The following is a 24,474-nucleotide window of genomic DNA, read 5'->3' as shown; positions in this document are numbered from 1 at the left end:
ACCATTCAGCCATCACATTTTGTGTGTCCCTTCATATGAAAATAATGCACATGAAAAGTAATACATTTTATATCTGTAAGGCTCCTTGAGATTTAAAAGATTTTTTTTTCCCATGTGGAGCAATTTAAAACCTATTTGAATACTCAAGAGTTTTTAGAAATGTCTTTGTGTAGACACCATTTAGGGACTTAGAAAATATCATTTATTAAGTAGAACTTATTTCAGTGTTTTAAAAGAATATTTTAAATATTTTGGTTGTCTATGCTTTCTTATTTTAAATTATGCTGTTATTTATTTATTATTTATTTATTTTGGACTGAACTTGGGACCTTGAGCTTGCTAGGCAGGCGGCAGAACCACTGAGCTAAATCCCAGGCCCTATGCTGTAATTTTTTAATGTGAATGATACTTTTAATTATTAGTCACAAATGACATTCAGAGAAATAGAAAAAAATAAACTTACAGTGTTTGTTGACAGTTACATTGGTAAAGGAACTATTCTGCTTACTATAGAGTAATAATTGATTTCACTTCTATTTTCAGTAGGCTAGTGCTGTTTAAATTAGAATGTAACACATTTTCTTTTAGGCACTTCCCTATACCTTCTATATTTACATTGAGGCCAAAATACATTTGAATTTAAATTGTCCTAAGTATGCCAGGAACATACTTCTTTGACATGTGCAGTATGTAGTGCTCTATGCAGAAAAGTATCCATTTACTAATAAAATTGAGCACTAGAAACAGATAAGAATTATGCTAGGGAAGCAGCAACTTACATGGTTAAAAAAATGAAGATCATTATTTTGAATGTTTTAATTGGGATTAGAAAGAGTGAGTCTATATGGAAATCAGTAATTATATTTTTGTTATTGAAAACATTGAAATAACTTATGAGTACATTTACATTAGAATGTTATCAGTAGACGTCCTTAAATAACCGCAGTATCTCTGATGGAAATTTTAGCTCCGTTTTAGCCTCTTAAGTTTATGGTAGTTTGTTTTAGTCCCATGTCACTACCTTTTTGTCACTAGTAAAGTTCTATATGCCGAGTTTTGAATGACAGCATATATATGAACAGTTTCGCTGAACTTCTATAATGTGTAGTGATCCAGACCATCCTCGGTTACAAGCTGGTCCATTTATGCCCACAGAAACACACAGAAACATACAAAGTGGATATACATACATTGTGAATCCATAGGTTACTTCTCCATCCTCTCTTAATATAATTCAAATCTCTGCCTTCTGAGTACCATGTATTCCATATATGCATGCACATTTATATAAACACACATGTGCATGTGCATATACTGTACATGTGATATTTTGTAGTTGTTATTAAAAACTCCTCATAGTAGGAAGAGAAATGGCAACATTTGAAAATGTGTATGGATATAGGATAAATTGCCTTTTTAGAATACACTGTGTGTTGTGTGTGTGTGCTTTTTTTTTTGCCATGCTGAGGATTGAACCCAGGGCTTTCTCACTTAATTATGTCTCTAGCTCCTTCCCCCTTCTTTTTTGAGCCATTGTCTTCTTAGGTCACTAATTGCCCAGTCCAGGCTCCAACTTTTATCCTTCTGCATCATCCTCTAAGGGTGCTGAGATTTTAGAAGCTCACCACTGTACCCAGCATGTGTGTTGTTTTTAATCTCATATGTTGGATCTTGAGCGCTTGAATATATAACGGAATATGTAATCCTCATATCAAACTTTGATAAAGTAAAGCTTCACATACAACTGGTCTTTCCTGCTCTAAATTATATTTAAACTTTTATGTCATCGATGGAAATACAAACAGAGAAAATATATACACTTAATTACCCTTACATACTTTAGTGGAGTCTTGGCCTCAGGATTAAATTTATTGAAATAGTTTAAGTTACTATTTAAAAGAACTCTACCACTACAATTGCTTTGAAGGTGACATAGATATCCGAAGATTTCAAATTTGATTAATTATTAATGTTAATTTAGAGTCATTACTGAATTATTTGAAGTAATATGTGCACCATGCAAATCATCCAGGAGAAATATTTATTAATGTTCCATTTTATGCAACATTTAATTCAACAAATATTGATTAAACACTTACTATATATCCTTGTTTAGCTTCTGATCCAAATTTGGGGACATGTGATTATTCATATTCTTACAATTACTCTTAATGAGTTAATTGCACTTGTAATTGGCCATTTGTTGTCTCTTTTAATTTAAAGCACTTTGAGAACTTGGGTATTCTTGATTATTTTACGTGATAGAATCCATAGAGTAGGCAGAAGAGGTCCTTTTAAGATGGATTCATAAATATATAAAAGCAGACTTTGTCTTTTTGTTTATATTTAAAAATTTCAAGGTGAGACTTTCATGATAGAATTTAAAAAATGTGTACATTTCACAAGTAAAGAAGATTACTATGTGATGTTGTGGAGGAAATCTGATTATAGGGAGGACTGCAGTGAAATGAGAACTTCCCTTTACCCAGCAAGATAAATATTATTGACTCATGATGGACCTGTGTATTGACTTTTTACTGCAGGGCACACATATGCCATTTTATTTATGTCTATTTTTCCTTTTTCATATTCATTTATTATTTACACTATTTTTCCCAATTGTATTCATTTCAGTATCATTGTGTTGTCCAGTTTTGATACATGATAATTGTACTTTCATCCAGTCTTTGTTCCTATCCCCCAAATTGATGGGATAATAGATGAAAGATAGTGCTGGCATAGGAGAAATTCTTAAAATGATGTTAACAGGAGCTATTTATTTTTTATGATAATTAGCATTTGTTGTTGTCATGGATGAATGCATTTAAACACCATGAAAGTCTGTTATAGCTCTGAATGATGTCCAAAAATGATGGAGAAGAATTGGCTGCAGAAACAAAGCTGTGTTTCTGTCAGTCATTTCGGAACATATGATTCATTTTAAATATAAACTAAAAATAAGCTGGATAGCTGTCAGGTTGTAAGCAATTCCAGAATAAATTGTGAATATTTGCCTTGAAATCCCTGTGTTTCATGTTTGTTTATAAATCAGCAGTCCATTAAAAAAGAACTCTGGGCTGGTAAGCAGAAGCTTGGGATTCTATTCCTAGTTTTGCTACTAAATTACTGGAACAACTTTGAAAAAGAGAAGGAAACAGAAATGACTGCAAAAGTGAGCTATAATGCATTAGGCCTTGTGGTATTTGCTGTCACATGAATTATTCCACTTAATATTCAGAGTGTTTCTCTGAGTCTCAAAGGAAACAGGTAATCATCCTATCATGCCTGCTTCCTCCTGTGACTGGTTCTCCTGCCCAACAGTAGTCTAAGACAGAGCATAAACATGAACATCGTCCTTGATACATTCCTTACTTGGACTTCACAGTCAGGCTGTACTGGTTGTCAGTGCTACACCCCTTTGATCTCTCAAATCTGTTTATTTTTTTCTGTACTCTATCAAAAACAGTACCATCTCTGTGTCAAATTTTACTAACAGCCTTCTAACTGGACTCTGTTTTAATTCTACATCTTGATAATTCAGGCTCTACACATTTAGTCATTTTAAAAATGCAATTCTGATCTACTCCTGCTTTGCTAGCTCTCATCACTCTAAAATTAAAGTCAAAATTTTTTATGAAGTCTGATAAGTGCTCTAGTCCTTGTAGCTCACCAAGGACATTTGAGTCCAAATATCCCATTAATTTATTTTAAATTGAACACTTACGCTTCTTTCAGTTGTTAAAAATACTATTTTGTTTACCTGGTGAGTTCTCATTTTTGTGGTGCTTCTCCTGTCCACAAAATGTATAAATATGTATACGTGCATTTGAACACACATTCTAATACATATCATCTGGCTTTGATGTCCCAGAGAAACTACGACTGTTGTTCCTGAGTTTGTTGAAGTAGATCTCCTCAAACAGTCCCATAACACCACAGTCATTCCCACAAGTCTACGTCTGTTCAGGTTAGACTCTAAGACTCCATTTTATCACCAAAACCAAAAATATTGCCTGGCTTGCTGAATTACATTAAATATTTGAGGACTAAAGACTGGAGGAAGATTTTAGACAAGAAAACTCCAATGAGTTCAGTAATTTGCCCAAAGTGAAGTTTATTTAAATTCTTACTATTGAATAAGTAGGTGGACAATATTTTTCATATAAATGCACATGTTTTTATGATTTCAAAAGTTTTACTTAAAAACCTAGGGTGAATTGTGTTTGTGTCCATTTTTAATTAGAGCTAAACATGCATTTGTTTATTTGAATAATAATTCAGCAGCCTTTTTTGTATACTAGGGGCTACCTTAGGCAGAAGGGATAAGATTATGGAAAAAAAGCTTTAACTATCTACATGAGCTCAGGATAGAGTAAGCCATGAATGACGTGAGCACAGTAGTACTGCAGGAAGACAAGAGCAGAAAGAAAACTATATTGTGGTAGCACCCGAAAGAAAGGGCTTGGAACTACCTGAAAAGGACAGGAATTTTGGAGTGACATCACTGTGAAATTACCATAAAGGATGTGTAGGAAGCTTTCGCTGGAGCAGAAGCTTAAGGGAGCAACATCAATCTGCTAAATGAGCAGCCTGTGAGAGAATCACAAGCTTTTCATCATGAAAAATTATCAGTACCAAAGAAGATGAGCGATGAGAGCAAGAATTTATGAAAGGTTAGTGTAGAAGAGCTCACTGAGATCTTTCAACTTGCTAAACTCTGCCTGTTTTGCTTCTCTCCCATGCCCTAGAATCTGTGTAGTTATAGCAGTATTAAGCAATGTTTGTGTGACGTAACAGTGCCTTCCAAACCACAACTGAGTGACCCCAAGACAGACATATTCCAGGCTTTACTTTCACAGAAGCAAAAGAAGGGACACAGACAGAGGGGAATGTGTCAGCAAAGACTAGTGTGGCAACTATGGTCTTTAATGTCAGAACATGCTAGATTTAAATTCTGGCCCTGTATTATAACTTTCAGCAAGAGGTTTGACCTCTGAAAGACCAAGTTGAAGTATTTATAACTTGAGGGTAATATGTGCTTCCCAGAAGTCTTGATGTGACTCATGAAGTATGTAAAATGCCTCACAGATCACACATGGTAGAAGCTTAAAACTCCACAATATAAATGTTGTCTGCACCTGCTATTTATTCCTCTCAGTAAGCCATCAAAAGGGAAGTACTGTTCCTGTTCTTTTTTATATATGAGAAAATTTATATATAGTGATTTGATCAAGGTTACAGAACAAGAAGGCAGTAACTTGGGTTTTGTACCTAAGACAGTCAACTTCAGAACCACTCTGTTAATCACCATGCTATGATGCCATTTGTTAAAGCTATTTAGAGCTCATTTTTAATCATTACATTATGAAAGGAAATGGCACAGTCAGAACCATTTATGAAAAACACTTTCTGATTGCATTATGGACAGTGTGTGGAGGCTTTTGAGATTTGGAGGGAAGTAGAGTAAGACCAGAAGAAGAAGAATTTCCATTTTTTTAAAAAAGCACTTTCAATGAAGGAGATTTTATGGAATGATGCTGAAGTAGAGAATTCTTGAATTTAGAAGATGGAATCTGGAATTTAAGTGAATAAGGGGAAGGATTGATGAAGAAAGAGGAGAATGAGCTATGTGTTTCTTATCTGGACTTAATCAGTGACCTGCTTCCCTAAAATGAGAGAGTGACAAGAGAAAGACTTGGGAGAGAAAATTGGTAAGTCTGATTATTTTCACATTCAGTTTGAAATATCAGTGAAATACTCTTCATCATCCTATGTTATTGGAGGTATCATTAAATATACCTTCGGGGCCAGGGGTTTAGCTCAGTGGCACCACATCTGTCTGGCAAGCACAAGGTCCTGAGTTTGATTGCTGGTACAAAGAAAAAGAAAAGAAAAGAATCATACAAATACCTTGAAAAGAGGAATTTAATATAAGCATATAAGTCTCCCCTTGGCATTTTGCTCTACCCTTTTGAATTTGCATTTGCTTTTGTTTGGACTTCAGTGTAACATGAGAAAATGAAGAAAATTGGCAAAAAAAAAATTGCAGGTTCATGGTACAAGAGAGTTGAGTTATGCTATGCATGACTTGTCATGAAGATGAATATAGAAAAAAGAAGAATTTAGAATTTATAAAATGCAAATCTTTAATGGTAAAAAATTCAGTTATTGGTTTTAGAGATTATAATAGTTAACAATCCACCTTTAATTTCTATGCTCTGATCATAAGAAACAAGTCAAGGACTTTATCCTAAGCAAAAGCAAAGACACTTTACTAACTTTATTAACTTGGGTGAAGTATATTTATATATTATGTTCTAGATGTATCTGTTTGATCTTTGAGTTAGTTTAATAAAAAGAAAAATTAAGTTAATATTAAACAATGAATTTGTCTTAATTATACATTTAACAGGGTAAAATAAAATAATGCAATAGAGTAAGTTAACGGAGAAGATATGTTTCTGGAATATACCAATTTTAATACAACAACTTTTGTATTGTAAATCAGAGCTAAATAATTTCAATTTTATTTCAGGAAGTGGGATAATATGGATCCAAGTTGAGTATATGTTGCACTTTTTTTTTTTTGGTACCGGGAATCGAACTCAGGTCCTTGCACTTGCAAGGCAGGCAGCAGAACCACTGAGCTAAATCCCTGGCCTCTGTTGCACTTTTTAAGTACAAAGCTTCAAGTAGTGTGTTCTTTAATTCCAAGTATGAGATTAATCTGATGTGCCTAAAAATGACTGCTCCCTCCTTTAGGGTAAAAACAAAACCTTCCTGCTTTGTTTTTCTAACCATTTATTCTCATTCTCATACTCTTTTTTTTTAATGTTTCTTTTAAAATTATTTTTCTTCTATTTTAGTTAGTTTATTAGTGCATGTGCGTAGTTCATCATGTTTACACTCCTTGTGGGAATTTGGTCCCTGCACATCTTCCTTCCTTTCTTCATTCCCTATCCCTTCTTTCCCTCCCCTTTATACCCATCCCTTGATCCTTTTTCTTTTTATTTGTTTATAAAGTTTGCACTTATGCAAAATGTTTACATTTCTTATGTGGCATGATAAAAGAAATTGGGATGTAATAAACATGTACAAAGCCCATTCTCATCTTCTTCTTTAGATGCTTGTGGTATTCAAAGCTTTATCCCTGAATTCCTGTTTTTTTCATTCTCAAACTCACTTTTTTTACTTTACTCTTCATAGAATATGGCCTTCCTTTATCTATATGACATAGATTCATTGATCTGTTTCTTTACATTTTTAGAGACTTCTGTATTCACATCCAGCCTCTATTGATCATCTTTGTTTGAATTTCTCATAGACACATCTAACCCAGCAAATCGATTGTTGTTACCTCAAACTTGTTTTCTCTCCTAATTTCCCTATTCATTGGGTTGTCTCAGCCTGTCCTGACTGATCACTGAAGATGACTGTCTCTTCCTCATCTCCCATTTCCAGCTGATCATAATACTCTCATTATCTCATGTTTCTGAAACTTATTCTTCTCCTGTGTCCTCACTGTTTGTTTTAGTTAATATCCTTGATTTCTCATTTCTCTGATTAGTAATGATGAGCATTTGTTCATATAGCTGTTGTCTGTTTGTATGTCTTCTTTTGAGAAATTTCTATTCAGTTCATTGACCCATTTTTAGTTGGTTATGAGCTGTGCAGGTAGCACAGTGTCCACTGGGGTAGTATTTCAGTAACTTAAAAAGGAACTCACAAAATAACTCTTGCATAAATGTATGAAATTCGTACTAACTCTGACTTGTTACAAACAAAACCTGAACTAGTAAAAGCTAATGAAAATATGAAGGCTAACATGTACCTCTTCTTACCTTTGTATTTCAACTTGAGATACTACACTTTTCACAAACACTTGAATTTCTGTTAACATAAGAATACTCCTTTTGATAAAATAAAAATTGTTATTTGACATAGTAGAATTAAAATCCACAGCACAGTTTATAAATTTAATTGATATCAAGGAATGGAATTATTTGGTCTATTGTTAATTCTGGAAGTTCCTATGATTCAGCAACCTAGGGTCATACACAGGGGATGCATTTATAACAGCAAATAGCTAATTGTGGTAGGCATTCCTAAGTTTACCAATATCTGGTTCTTTCTGCTTCTAAACATCAGTGTGTTGCAGCTCTCTAATGTGTAAAGTATGGTCAAATGGATTGCTTTAGTCAAAGAAATGTGATAAGTGATGCTGTTCACTGTCCGGTGAAAACATTTAATTTCATGGCTCTTATTTGTTCAACTCACTCAGTCCTAGCCATGACAATTATGTCACGAGTTCAAAGCATCCTAAAATGGTGAAAGAAAGTATGGGAGCTAACTGCCTGTGTCTGGCTCTACAGCAGACTTTGCTCTTTGAGACATAAGACGTTGTTCTATTAAGTCACTGTTATTTGGGGTGGCAAGTTGCTACAACATAGACTAGTCTCATGTTTTTTCAAATTTCAGTGGTCATTAAAATTTTTATGGGGGCTGTTAAAGCACTGCTAGCTGGCCTTACTTTGTTTCTGATTTAGTAAATGTGGAGAGTGGCCTAGTAATTATTGTCTAATTAAACACTGTCCTGCAACTGTGTTTGTAGTACCACTGATTTATTCAATCTTGACTAATATACATAGCTTTGATATTTCAAAAACTAATTGATGGTAGCAAACCTGGCAATACTATAAATAAATACATCACTTGTAAAACTAATTTGAACATTTAACATAAATTTAGAATGATTTTATAGTGATTTAACATTGACAAAATAATCAGTTACTTTTTGAAAGCATTTATTTTGATCTTGCAACCTTCCACACTAGCATTAATTCTTCTAAAATTTTTCTTTACTGCATTTTAAACAGTTTTGTATTATATTAAACATGTAGGAAGAATTTTGCATTGTAAATACAGCAAAATTATCAATCTTAAAAGATTGAGAATAATTGTGCATTGATTTAATGTTTTGTATGTATTTCACAAAATGTTACAAGTAGTTTTACCTTGTAAATTGACTGTTAATTAAGCATTTTTAAAAAATCTCCTTTTCTATTTTCACACTGAACTTTTTATGCAATTGAAATAATTGTGTTGGCATTAAAAAAGAAAATTAAGTCAGCCCTTGAAATCTAAACACAACTTGTTAATTACCCTATTAATTACACAATAAGAGATGACAGGCTATAATTTGCTTTCCTAAAATATGGCTGAAGGTCAGAGAGCTATTTACTGGCATACGGAGAGACCACAAATTACACATGATGCAATTTGAAAATCAGATTCCATTAGAAATTCAGACAAGGCCTGAATCACTGTTTTAAACAGTGATCTTTAAAATATTTTTAAAAATATATTCTTTATAACTACGCATTCTATATATTAAGGAGATATTTGTGGTACTTACCTGTTGAAAGAAGACAATCACAAAGGGTTTTTAAGCACTACCCACATCTTAGCTTTTATGCTTTTGACAAGGACCTGAATCCTACAACAAAGATCAAGCAGCTTTCTTAAAGGCTGTTAGCAAGTCAGAGAGTCAGCCTCTGTCTCTGTCTCTCTATGTCTGTCTCTCTCTTTCCCGCTCTCCTTCCGATAGATTGAAATTACACTGCGCAAGTTTACATGGATAATGACATTTTGCGGTGATGTTTACATGTCTGAGTATGTATGTCTTCGATAATATTTTTGTTACTGCACCTGCTTTCCTATTTAGAATAGAATAGGCTCCAAAAGACCATAAGAGTTATAACATTATTTATAACTCTGTTGTCATTAGTTTAGACTAGTGATAGTCTTTAGCATTTGTGCAAAATGTGGTTGTCTTCAAATGTGTATAGAAACACCACAGTGTTGTACTTGGATTTTTAAAAATTTGTAGTTGTGGTAAAAGATACAAAATAAATTTAGCATATTCACTATTTTTACATGTATACTTCAATAGTATTCCTATATACACAGTGGTATGTAATCAATTTCTGGAACTTTTCATCTTGAAAAACAAAACCCATTAGAAAGCCCTCCTTTCCTGCTCTTTCTAGCCCTTGGAAACCACCATTTCACTTTATTTTCCTCTGAGTGTGACTTTTCTTGATATATCATGTAAATTGAATCATTGTCTTTTTTTGCTGCTTTATTTTATTTAAAATAATATCCTTGACAGGGATTTAGCTCAGCAGTTTGGTGGCCTGCCTTGCAAGCGCAAGGACCCGAGTTCAATCCCTGGTACCAAAAAAATAAAAATAAAAAAAATAAAAAAATAATAATATCCTTAAGGATCATGTTATTTTGTAGACCATATCAGAATTTTCTTCCTTTTAAGGCTAAATACCATTCCTTTGTATTTATAACGTATCGCTTACCTATTCATCCAATCTATGAACATTTGGATTGCTTCTCCCATTAGCTTCTGTGAATAATACTACCAAGAATAAGTGTACAGATATCACTTTGAGACCCTGTTTTCAGTTTTCCTTTGATATATACCTAGAAATATAGTTTCAGAGTCATGTGGCTCATTCTATGTTTAACTTTTTGAGGAACTAACATACTGTTCTCCATAATAGATGTACCATTTGACATTCCTAGTAAGAATACACAAGAGTTCTGATTTATCCATATCTTTGGCTACATTTGTTATTTGTTATTTTATCTTTATTGGGTGGATTGTTTTATAATTTTAAATAAAAAAAATAAAAATAAAATAATATCCTTAAGGATCATGTTATTTTGTAGACCATATCAGAATTTTCTTCCTTTTAAGGCTAAATACCATTCCTTTGTATTTATAACGTATCGCTTACCTATTCATCCAATCTATGAACATTTGGATTGCTTCTCCCATTAGCTTCTGTGAATAATACTACCAAGAATAAGTGTACAGATATCACTTTGAGACCCTGTTTTCAGTTTTCCTTTGATATATACCTAGAAATATAGTTTCAGAGTCATGTGGCTCATTCTATGTTTAACTTTTTGAGGAACTAACATACTGTTCTCCATAATAGATGTACCATTTGACATTCCTAGTAAGAATACACAAGAGTTCTGATTTATCCATATCTTTGGCTACATTTGTTATTTGTTATTTTATCTTTATTGGGTGGATTGTTTTATAATTTTAGATTTAAATATAGTATTTCATACATGCATATATCATATTTTAATAATATCTTATTTCATTTTTTGATAGTAGCCATCCTGATAAGGCTGAGGTGGTTTTGATTTGGATTTCTCTAATAATGGTAAACATTTTTCCATGTTTTTGTTGGCTTTTGTATCGTTAGATAAATGTTCTAGTGTTTCCTGAGTTTTTGCTGAGGTTCTTTGCTTTGCAGTTGTTGTTAAATTGATGGAGCTCTTCCTATATTCTGTGTATTAATGCTGATAAGATGTTGGTGATGGTGATAACAGGTCTCCAGATATAGGTCTTGAAGTAACTACAAAGTGCAGAAACAACCTTGCTAATGCAGGGTAGATGTTCAGTAAGAAAGTTACCCAAACTTAGTGTAGTTTGGCCCTTGATATTGGACATTTCTTTATGGAAACATCACTTGTACTGACTGATAAAACAAGTAAGACATGATGGTTGTAAAAGCATTAAAAACAGAAGAAGGAAGAAAAATAAAATCAACCATCATCTTAACAAGAAAGGTATTAAATACTTTGCTATTTAACTCTTAAACTATGTTTTGTTACTATATAGAAGTTTAATTCATATCAGTCATTAATTGAAATAAATACTCTGCTTGGGCTGGGAATTTAGCACAACGGTTTGGTGGCCTGCCTTGCAAGCACAAAGACCCAAGTTCAATCCCCAGTACCAAAAAAAAAAAAAAAAAAGAAAAAAAAAGAAAGAAATACTCTGCTAAATATATGTGCTATTGCTATCTCTCTTAGGAAATTACTTTTTCTGATATTAGCTGCTGTGTTGTGACTGTAGGTTAGGTTTCCAAATGTGTCAACTAGTCATCATTTTCTCTCAGAAATAATGCATAAAAGAGATGTTTTGAGTCTTACATGAAACAAGATATATAAAATAAATACCACCTTATGAAGGTAAGCAGTAAATGCTGAAGGAGCTATTTTGAAGTTCAAAGGAATTGCTCATTGAAATTTTAAAATATTTGATACCTTTAAGATATAAACCACATTTGTTCAACAAAACTGGAGCACAATGTAAAAATTTTCAAATTCCCTTAACAAGTTATCATGTTGTTCATTAAAAATATATGAGCTTGTCCAATTAGTTGAAAATGTTCTTCTATAGAATAGATTTTACAGGTTGCTGACATTTTTATTGTACTATTATCTACTGTACTAAGAAAAATGACTAAGGAGTAAATACTGTGCAATTCTGAATGTAAGAACTGACACAACTACATCCCTCACTTGGATTTAAAATATTTTGTTGTTTTTTTAGGTGACTTTAGTTATAATGTTTCATGTCTAGCTAATACAGTATAAGATATACTTGTATCACTTTAAACCTATTAAATTCATACCTCCTACTACTTTAGTATGTATGCTGCCAAAGCAAGCATACCAGCACCCTAATAATATAAAAAAGTGAGCATAATTATAAAGGAGGAGGATGAAATCTTAATCGGTAAAGGAATTTTTTAAAAGTCTTGGATGCAGTGATTTCATGATGTGAAAATGAATAAAATTTTAAACTCTAAAATATATACCTTTTTAGTTTTTATCTGTTGTATCAGAATAAAATTTTAAACAAAAAAACAGAATAACATTCGATTTCTTTATTTTACAACTGCAACATTCTGTAAAATGTCTAACATTTCAAGATTAGCAGAAGATATCCTCACAAAAATTTGAAGATGACTTAAAATTGTCTTATCAATGAAATACATTCATTTTTCTGTGAGATAGAGAAATTAAAACTGCTACATTTCCATCTTTATGGGAAAATCAAAAAATTAAAATTAACTTAAAACTTCCAATTTTCAACCAGATGTTGATGGGAAGACAGATATTTGGAGAAGAAAAAGTCAAAATGAAAAAAAAAATGGGAAGCAGTTATAATGCATAAGAATATACATAAATAATGATTATCATAACAATGGCTATTGAAGACTTGCTGAGTGTCACTTTTAGTCTAAGCATCTACCATGTGTTCCTCATTTTTTTCCTTTCATGATAATTCTGGTTTATTGTCCCAAGTATACAAATGTGAAATCTGAGTCCTCAAGACATTAAAAAATTCTCCTAAGAGAAAGTACTAGTAAATGTCAGAATCAGCACTTGAACCCAAAATGTGGAATCCAGCACTCTTCACTACAAGTCTGTCTCCTTCCAACAGACCCAAATAGCAAAGAACAACAACAACAACAACAAAACAAACTAAAAAAAACTGAGTGGTGATAAAAAAACAAACAAGAGATGCAAAACTACCATTCAGGGTAGAAGACACTATTGTGCATCTCTACAAGATAGCATTCTGATGTGGGTAGTAGACTAGACGTAACAAAATGTTGAACAATTCAGAGAGCAGAGAAGTAATAACTCAGTGGGTTCTTTGCAAATTTGCACTGCATTCATTTCTTAAGGATCTGAAGTTTTTTCCAAAGCTATAAGAAGTGTACTTTAAGCCAAGGTTTGTTTTATGAGACACAAGCAATTACAACCAAACAAAAAAGATTTAAGAGAAGATGAGTATGTGGTATATATAGTATCTCCAATTTTACAGAGGATAAGGGTATCTGAAGCAGTTTACTGTTCTTATAAAAAGGACACCTAATGTCCCTCATACAACTCATTCAGTCATCTTTTTCACTAAGGATGAATAGTCTGTGCCATATTGTGAAAGGACAGGCAAAGTAAAGTGCAATCATGCAAAATGTACCCAAATGTCTGGAACATTGATCTTAGGAACTAGTACATAAAGCATTCAGCATGGGAAGCAGCATTATCACCACAATGTGCTGAGTGCCAGTCTCAAACATCTGCAGCCTCCGCCAGTGTTTCTCAACTTAGTGTTTATGTTGGGCCCAGATAATTAATTATTTTTAATGGTTTTAATTTTTTTCTTTTTTGCTGGTACATGCTTGCTGTACACAATTACATTCTTTGTGGGGAATTGGTACATGTACATGAAACACTCTGATTCTTTTTTCATCCACTTCCCTTCCCCTTTTCCCCATTCCCTCCATTTCTTGGTCCCCTTCCCTTATCCAAAAGACCTAGTTCCATGTTTCCTCTAATAACTCTTCTAGTTTGCTCTGTAATTCTTTCATATCTTGAAGTTCTCATTCTGTTTTGGGGGGCGTTATTTCATGTATCGTTTTACCACCATTCTTGGTCTTCATCATCTTAATGATTGTGGCAGCCCCGATTTTATTTGTGACAATCAAAAAATATCTTCAAATATTGCTAAGTGATCCCTGTCAGCAACTCTGATATAGAACCCATGGTTTCTTGGAGTATATTCTTAATTATCATTGATCAAATAAGTTCTTCAGGCTTGTCATAAAGTTAGGCTACCATTTTAGTAAGCTGGGGCCTAAAAATCTTTCTATAGTTTAGGAGCGAATGTGAATTGGTTTATTGCAGTTGTGACTAGAATGAATAACTGTATTCACTGTTAAGGTAAACATCTGTTAGGCATCTATTAAATGCCTGTCACTATTCCAGGTTCTGGAAGCACAAAAATAGAGAACACATTTGAGATTTAAATTAGACCGAAGATCTCATAAACTGTTTATTCATTCAGATTTTCCCAGGTCTATTCTTCTATTCTGTTAGATCATCAGAAATCATAAATAGTGAGCCCTGTTACCTCATGGCTATGTTGAAACATTTTTACCAGGTTACATTTTCTGTGGGAATTGGATATAAAAGTTGCCTTTGAAAGTATTTTTTGAAGTTTTTTAATGGTATGAGCCAAAATACCATGTACCATACTATTCATTGTTCTTGATCCAAGCTATTAAGATTACTTATCAACCTGTGATTTTCTGTATATATTGTTTGAGATAATAATGCATGTATTGAAAAATATTTCTAGTGTTAAATAATTATAGATGAGTCTAAAAGTTATGAACAATTTGTATAACCATTCTTCAGAAATACCTTTGTGCTTTCTCCTCTCTTTTCCACCAAGAAAGAAGTTCAAGTTCTGAGATAAAAAATCAAATAAGTAAATGACTCATAATTATATTTTCAGAGAATATTATATATCTTATTTCTGTCATTTTATTTAACCCTTGGCAAAACGTACAAAGAAATCACAAAAATCAAAGAAGAAGAAGTTCTCTAACTTGTAAAAGGTAACCTTGGTCTTGGTATCCATATTTGGCTCAAACTAAAGTTCCTGCTTCCCCTATTCTACTGTTTTGCCCCTTGGTCATAGTACATTAGGGTTGTAGTAAAAATGGTACATGACCATTTTTCTTACAGGGGTTAAATAAATGCTAGTATGCGAGATAGATATTTACTAGCTGTAACCAGCCCAACTGTCATAGATGACCCCATCCCATACACAAGTTCAGGATACTCAGGTTTTTTACCTGTATTCTCATAAATTCTCAAAACCGAGGCACCCTATTTTCTTTGGATGCCCTCACCACAGTGTACTTGAAGATTTGACTGAACAGTCACATAAAATGGAGTCTACAAAATGCTCAAAGAACCAGCAAGGTTACTGTGGTTTAGAGAAGGCTCAAGGAAATCAGACCAGGTATCAGGCAAGAATGAAGGAAGCCGAGAGTATGAACCCTCAGTCACAGATGGCTGGAAACACATAGCTGAGGAAGGAAAGGAGGAGAGGTTATGGTAAGAAGGAAGAGGGTGGGGAAGGTGCAAATGGCCAGCCAGGCAGTTCTTCAGTGCCTAATCTGAGCATGGATGATATATTTGGGCTGCCGATGAGAGCAGGGAAGACCAAAAGAGTTCCTTTGTCATTTGTAGACCATCCATGACTGCCTCACACAGTTTAAACTCCTGTACCTGCTCTTTGAAATAAGGCTTCTTGGAAGAACCAGATAAATTGTTTCCTTTGATGAAGTCAACCTGCCAGTAGGTTAGACCCAACTGTAGCATGAATTAAGGTACCTGAATTTGCCTTCCAGAGCAGATGTCATTCATTCTTTTCAGACTGACGCTAAAGAACAAAAGTTAATAATACTCGTAATACCAAGAGGGCAAACATGTTAGAAAGTAATCATGTGTTGTGAGTGGAAGTGACCCGACACACACCTTCTACTGTTAGGGCACAGATGGAACAAAACAAAACACAACAAAACCTGCTCTCCACGTGGTACTTGAAGAATCAAAGTGTCACTAATGAGATAGGTCGGGAGTCGGCACAGGTCAAGTTTATTCACTTCCTTTTCAGTTTAGCCCCAAACTTCCCCTGTCAAAAAATACTCAGTGAACACAGAGAAACTAAGCCAAAAGCTATTTCCTCTCACAATCAATCAGCCGTGTTCAGAAATAGCTGATGGAAGGGGCGGGATGTATTAGCGGAAAATCAGTCCAGACCCCAAGATATAGTGACAGTCGGCAAGCTCAGGGTCTCACTGAGGAAACTCCAGTCTGCACTTCACAGTGTCTGTCACCCCTCTTTGCTCCATTAGAAATAATCACTCCTAAGTGGCCCATCATCAGTGCCAGCGGGAATTTTTTTATTTTTTCGCATTTGCTAAAAGCTTTTCCCTTGGCCCACTTTTATTTTTCCTTTTTTTTTTCTAAGTAACTACTTAAATTCCCCCTCCCCTTTATTTTGCAGTTAACTGACTTGAAAAATTCTGACTCAAAATGGACCTTACTGATGAATTTCTTCTTTCCTCCTGTACATCCCTCCCCCGGCACCTAGTAATAGACTTCACATGTGCATTAACCGAGAAACCTATTAGTAGAGCATTGTTTTGCACTTCAGCAGACAAAGAAGAAAGAAACCTCCACTTAGAATGAACTCTTTTTATATTTTTTGGCAACAAATAGCTTCCTTTTAAAGTCAGAAATGAAACGGCATTGAGGCTCTAAATTGCTGTCATCTAAAATGTTTTACTCCCATCTTTGCTTTCCTAGATTATGAGCAATTTCCCCCAGAATGAATTATTTAAATGAACTGAGTCTTCTAAATCCTTAGAAAAAACAATGCCTTAGCATTTTGAGTCTATTTGACTCACTTATCTCTTGGCATATTCTGTTGGGTACCGGCAAACGTTGTTTTTTCAACATATAACATTTATTTTTCCAAATGGACTGCAAACTTCTCAAGGCCCAAATCATATATGGTATCATGTCATTTGTTCATTCAACAAATTTATATGAACATTTATCATATGCTAGACTTACTCTGATCTCTTGTGATACAGTCAAAAACTAATCATATAAAAAAAAACTTTCCCTCCATGGAGTTTATATTCTAGTGGAGAGAGAGAGACCGAAGATAAAGTATCAGTGTTACAAATATTTCAACTATAGACTATGCTAAAAAGTGACAGATACAACAGGAAAAAATAGAGCAGTGTTCATGAGGAGTTTGAAGTATAAAAGGAGAGGACTACAGTTTTAAATAGGATGGTCAATGTATATGAGAGAATGTGGATAAATAAAAAGAAAAAAGAAAAAAAAAGAGCATTCACAGTCCAAGGTGGGAACTTAAAGAGAAGAGCTGTCATCAGCTGACTGAGCAGACTGTGACAGGAGTAGACTACAGCTTTGGTACATTAAGTTTAAGGAATCTACTAATATCCTAGCCTAGATGTGGTGTATAAGCAGCTGGATATAGCAGTCTAGAGATCCAATAGAGTCTGGGCAGGAATATTTACTTGAGAATAATATTAAAATCACAATATTGGGAAAGAGCAACAGAGAAGTGAGTCTCAGAGGGAAGAAACTGTATAGGAAGAAGAAAACCAACAACATGTGTTACCTTGGAAATCATATTAAAGAAGCAGTGAATTATATTGCTGATCTATCAAGTAAATGAAGGCCAAAACTTGACCATAATACTTAGCAACCTAGAATGTCTGGGTAATATTGACAAGGGTGTTTTCAGCGGAGTGAGAGAGATATAAACCTGATCAGAATGAAATAAAATGAGGCTGTGAGGTAGGATGGAAAGTATGTTTGTGTCTCCAAAAGTTATATATTGACACTGCATCCCAATCTGTTACTATTTAGAGACTGGATAATTGATATCTAATTAGGTCACAAGGCTGGATCCCCTACAAATGGGATTGGTGTCCTTATAAGAGGAAACTAGAGAGCTAGCTCACTGTCCTTCAGCCTTGTGATGTTGCAGGAAGAAAGCTCTCAGCAGAATTCAACCCTACTGGCAATCTTATCTCAGGCTTCCAGCCTCCCGAACTCTGAGAAATACATTTGTTTATAAAACCACCCACTCTATGCTACCTTGTAATAGCAGCTTAAATCCATACAAGGAACGAAGTATCAGAGGCTGTGAACATAGGCCACTCTGCTTAGAAATTCTCTTATGAAGAAAAGTAGAGAAATGAGATGTTAGATGGCAAGAGATTAATTTTGAAAGAAATTTTATTTAAAATTAAATAACAATGTATTTGTATTCTTATAGGAATGGCACAATAGGGAAAAAGATATTAAAGTGCAGAATTGAAAAAAATGCAGCCAATTCTAACATTATGAAGTCATTCTTATGTTTTATAGCAGGGAGCATAACTATTTCCTCAAAGGAAAGATCCCAGTTTTCGATAGCTGGTAAGTCCTTTTGGTGGATAGGCCTCCCAAGGTTTCTTTTCAGCTAGTCTTCAAGGCTAAGGAGTTGAGAAAAAGTTTATGTTTAGGAAATAAAGAAGGAATTGTACTATATACGAGAGGAAGAGGTAGCCTGTGTCACATTTCCCACAAAGAAATTTTGGTATTTGTGGAGTACACTGTGGCTTATGAACTTTCTCCTCGGTCTCTTCCACTAACTTCTCGGTAAAATGTGCATTTGAAGGTTTTCCTCTGGAAAATGTCAAGATATGCTGAAAGTTTTCTGCCCAGAGGAGATTCCGCCTAGGGTTGCACAGTTGATTCCCTCTGCCCTACCTCTGCCATCATTGTTTGCCCCAGGCAGCTCGTTTATTTTAGAGTGAATTACCCACTGAGAGCATTGCACCTGCCTTTTTCTTCCGTCTTGCCTGACAGTGTGCACTCCAGATTCCTAACTTACTCAGGGGCCTGCTTCTGATCTCCAGAGGCATCACACTTGCCTGTCCAGGAGTAAGACTCTGCTCATTGCCCTCTCCCCTTGATCTCTCTCCACCACTGTCCCTCCTTGTTCACCATCAGGAGAACTGAACTCTTTGCGGTTCTTCAGGTTAAATCGAGTCCATTAAGTTGCTTTTAACTGAAATCCTTCTCTTATAAGAACCAAGCCCTCCTCTTTCCCTTTTTCACTCCATGTCCTTTAAAATTTTGACTTAAATACCCTTTCTAACTCCTACTGGAAAATTTTACATATTTGCTTCCTGCCTTCCTGGTCATACTTATTGAGATACTCTACTACTGATGGTTTATCTATCTCCCCATTAAACTGTGAGCTATCATCCTGATTTCCATAAGGATGTATGTTCCTTGGATATGTGGTAATCAGATTATCATCAGTATTGCAAATTCCTGAGATAAGCAGCTGATAGGGGGATGAGCTTTACTTTGCTTTGCAGTTTTGAAGGTTCCATTTCATGGTTGGTTCATAAGGTATCAGAAAGGTGGCCTTTGGTGAGGTGGCAGGAAGATGTGGCGAAGAAAAACTTTTCACTCCACCAGCAGGTTGTAATAGGAGAGAAAAGAGGGGGTTGGGACCCAACAATCCCTTTTAGAGTTGACTCTCCAGGTCCCACCTTTTAAAGGTTTCACTGCCTCCAATATTGCCACTCTGGGAACCAATCCCCACACTTGGACCTTTCAGGACATTCAGGCTCCAAACTATAGAGGATAGGTTTTGCTTCACAGCTGTTACCTATTCGGTATTTTCAATAATTAAATAAACATTTAGTGGAAAAAATCTATGAATAGTAAGTTAAGTAGCTTAATATAGGCCCTGACCATATATAAGCAGGGTTTACAATTCTTCTGCTGCTCTAAAGTCTAGGGCATTTGTTGTACCTTATTGTGACTCCCCTAGTATCTACAACTATATAAAGACACCATTGGGATCCCAGTTTTAGAGCTTCTTTTTGAGTCCTCTGTTGCAACTGCACATGAGTACTAACTATTTGACAAGGGTCCTAACCTCCAGATGAATACCTTGTGCTGCCCTCTGAGCCTTCTACTATACTTCCATCCAGTAAAGTCCTTCCACAGGTTGGGTAGCTGGTAGAGTTTTGAGAGCTTCATGGGATACAAGACAAAACATTACACCACCAGCTGCAACTTGACTCTTTTCATGCTATTCCTCTCCTGCATATTCAAGACCAACAACTTTCTAAATTAAAACAAATTTTATGACTTAAAACATAGGTTTCTTTGGGGGGAGGCTTTCCTAAATCTGCATTAGCTTTCTACTTCAGCTCTGCTTATTTTACACTTCGCTTCCTTTTTTGCCCATTCAATGTGTGAATTTATCTCGTGAATGAAGCTTGGTTATGGATCTCCTAGGCCCTCTCTATGAAGTGTCTCATATTAGCTCTGCCCTTACCTCTTCTTTATGAACCATTACACATGTCCAGTTACTTGCCTATCCACTTCTTCTCTATAATATTTCTCAGTTACCAGTCTTTATTTTGTGTACAGCACCCTGAGCTTTTCCTTGTGAAGACAAATTTGTATTTTTTAACAATGGCTTAAATTTTATAAAGAAGTTGAAATGGACGGTGACATATGCATGTTTGTATGGGGACTAAGTGTCATGCTATTACTAACTTTGACCTTTGAATACTGCGAAAACTATATATAGCCAAGGAACTTTGAAAGGCAGATCCATACTTCTCAATCCTACTTCTGCATTCTCAATTAACAATTGGTTCTGGGAAAATTGGATATCCACGTGCACAAGGTTGAATCTAGAACCATATCTCTCACCGTGTACTGAACTAAAATCAAAATGGATGAAAGAACTAAATTTTGGAAGATAAATAATCTGCTGGATGAAAAGTCTTGAAGATGTACACATAGGCAAGGACTTTCTGAACAAAACCACAGTGGCACAGGAAATAGTATCCCAAAGCAACAAATGAGATTATAGCAAATTAAAAAGCTTTTGCATAGCAAAGGAAACAGCCAATAGGGTGATGAGATAACCTACATAATGGGGAAAAAAATGTCAGCTATTTCTCGGATAAAGGACTATATCCAAGAATATATATCCTATATATCCTAGAATATATATAAAGAACTCAAAAAAATTAGACCCCCCCATAAAAGAGCCAATAAAAAATGGGCACTGGAAATGTCTGCATACTTTTCAGAAGAAGTATAACATGGTCAGTAAATACATGAAAAAATGCTCCATATTATTGGCCATTATAGAAATGCAAATTAAAACACTGGGATTCTGTCTTACTGCAGAAAGAATGGCCATCATCAAGAAATCAAACAATGATAAATGCTGATTAGGCTACAGGCAAAAGGGGAACCATTCCACATTTTTGGTGGAAATGTACAAAAGTAAAATCACTGTGGAAATCAGTTCAGAGATTTCTGAAAACACTAAAACTAGAAATTCCGCTTAACTTGGCTATGTCCCTTCTAGGTGTCTTCCCAAAACAATTAAGGATATCATATTATAGTGATACATGCATACCCATGTTTATAGCAGCACAATTTTTAATGGCTATATCTTGAAAGTGGCCTATGCCCAGTAATAGATGAATGGATAAAGAAAATGTTGTATTTAAAATGAAGTACTAGTTTGCTGTAAAGAAAGATAAACTTCAGTACATTGTGAGAAAACGGATCTACCTGGAGATCATAATATTAAATGAAATAAATCAGACACACAACCTTAAATATTGTATGGTTTCACTTTCACGACAAGCCCAAAATATAAATAAACAGCAACATGAAAGACAGATAATAGGTTATAGGGAGACCTTTTTCAGTTAGGAATGGGAACAAGAGGTAGGAAGAGAGGAAGGAACAGGAATTAAAAAAAGAATTGACAAAACATGGAAATAGAGCTTTTCCAGTTGGGAATGTGACAAATGGACGAAAGGAACAGGGAGTGTGGGGAGGGCAAGGGGAGGAAGAAAGATTTGAGATGTGTTAGGTACATGTACCAGTTCCACACAATGAATGTAATCATTATATAGTGCACACATGTACTGATAAACATTTTAAAAATAATAAAAATAGCTTTATTGATATACAAATAATCTACAAAATAGATGCCTCTATTTTAAGGTACTCATTTAATTTCCATTCCTTTACTGCATTCTCAAGTTCACAAGGTTCCCCCAGCTGTCCACAATGGTACAAACATGTCTTCATAAAGCAAAACTGCTAGGAGTATTTTACATCTGAGCACGTGCCTTGCACAGTCTGTGCTCTATGCAGAAAGTCTAAAACAAAAATTTCTGGTGGAGTAGGAGTTCTTTCCTCCTTTCCCAAAATTTATTCTATGCCTTCTGTTAAAGCTTAGATATTCTTTTTAAGGTAATCCATTATCTAGATATTTTAACAGGCTTTGCAAAAGTAACTCAACAGCCCATTCTAATTCAGTTCTTCTTTTTACATATTCTTATGAATAATTACTGATGAGAAACATATAGCTGAACCATAGAGTACAAATTCTATATATCAGATTTACCCAAGGTTCTCAAATTTCTGCATCTCATTTTTGCACAAATAGGTAAAATCACTTGCATGTTGTACATAATCATAACTATTATCAAAAGTTATTCTCTGATATATTCTTAGACTTATGTAAAAGTAAAAAAAATGAAAACTTATTTTTTGGCTGTCTTTTTAAAGTTTAAGATGAATCACAATGAGTCATGGACATACAATTAAGGTGTCAACCAGTATAGATGCTACAGTAAGGACTAGGAGCAAGGAACAATATATAAAAATCTAAATATGTGTGGGAATGGTGTTAAGTCGCCTTTGGGAATCCCACAACGAATGCTTTAATTTAGGGTCCATTGCTTAATATCAGTTATCACAGAGGACATGCCATACTTAGGCTTATGATTTAAGAGAAATTAGCAGAGATTGGAGCCCCTTTCTTCTCATTAAAATTGAAAATCAAAGTTGATTTGTTGGAAAATGCTAAGGATTTGAAATGTGATATAAATGATAAATGACGTTCAGGTTAAGAAAAACATTCTGTACAATGAAAATGAAGGAAAATAGGAAAGTTTAGACTCTAAAAATAATTTGAAATAGTTATTTTACAGTGATGTAAGATTTATACTTAAACACAAGGCTAGGTTTTACATTTATATAACAATTAGAGAAGAAATCGAATAGTTATACTGCCCAAATCTATGGGTGGATACAATTCAACCTGTGGCATAATTTAAGTGCCACTATCACTGTCTGGAGCTAAAGTATTTTGGAAACAAAAATTAAATTGCCCTCTGAGAGTTAAAACTATGAAGTCAATACATAATGGATAATACTGAAGTGATGCAGAGCTACCTTAAAAGATGTACAATGCCTCCCAAATAAACAAGATTTGCTTATGTCCTGACTGAAGGTGCCAACATAACCAAAGAAAAAGGGAATGTGTCCATCAAAAAGAGGATAGGTGAGACACAATTTCTTTTATAAAAAAGGGAGACTCATAGGCTGAAAAAGAAGACAGTGCTTGTCCAAATCTTCTTAATGGGAAATAGATTTTTAACTATCAATAAGACCAACCATATTGTAATAAAGATATAAAAGCACATGATGGATTTGGAAAAAAAAATTCCAGGGTTTAAATCTGGCTTTGTTGTTGAAAGGTCTTTGCTTTGGAAATAATATCCCACATTCAGTGTATTCATTGTTGCTGAAAACTGGGGATGACTATATTGCTAGTTTTTGTGGATAAAACACTAGCCTCCATTAAATGTTATCTATCATTATTGCATTATTTGAGTCAGTTTGCTTTGTTGTGCTTCCAAACTAAAATCAAACAACATTGAGATTATGATATGCTTTCTTATGTAGCTTGTGAATTCAGTGGCCATGTTTCAGTATTGCCATTCCTGTGATAGTTATATTTCTCATTTTAAATTAATAGATTGAATTTCTAATGTTATAAATCACTCTCATGATATTGGTATATGTGAGGGTATTTCGCTGGCAACATGGCAAACATTTCAGAATATTTATTTTGAGGGGGTACTGAAGATTGAACTCAGGACCTTGTGCTTATTGCATATAAATCATTGTAAAAATGATTTGTATCTTGGTCTGCCACTGCCATATTTTCTCATCAATGGTAAATATCTACTGTTTAGGGGCCAGGATTTAGCTGAGCATCACAGCGCCTACCTCAGAAGTGCAAGGTCCTGAGTTTGATCCCTGGTACAAAAACATATATATATATAT

The 24,474-nt window shown here is 34.5% G+C and overlaps 1 protein-coding gene across 14 annotated transcripts in view; it reads left to right on the top strand.

Moving 5' to 3' along the window:
* Grik2 (glutamate ionotropic receptor kainate type subunit 2) overlaps positions 1–24,474 on the top strand; it is a 657,782-nt gene that overhangs the window by 256,925 nt on the left and 376,383 nt on the right. The gene's annotated exons all lie outside the window — the stretch shown is intronic.

This window comes from Fukomys damarensis, unplaced genomic scaffold (genome assembly GCF_012274545.1).
Source record: "Fukomys damarensis isolate Sample0158 unplaced genomic scaffold, DMR_v1.0_HiC HiC_scaffold_14, whole genome shotgun sequence".
NCBI lineage: Eukaryota > Metazoa > Chordata > Mammalia > Rodentia > Bathyergidae > Fukomys > Fukomys damarensis.
Note: the sequence above shows the minus strand (reverse complement) of the source record. Positions and strands in the feature narration are given on the sequence as shown.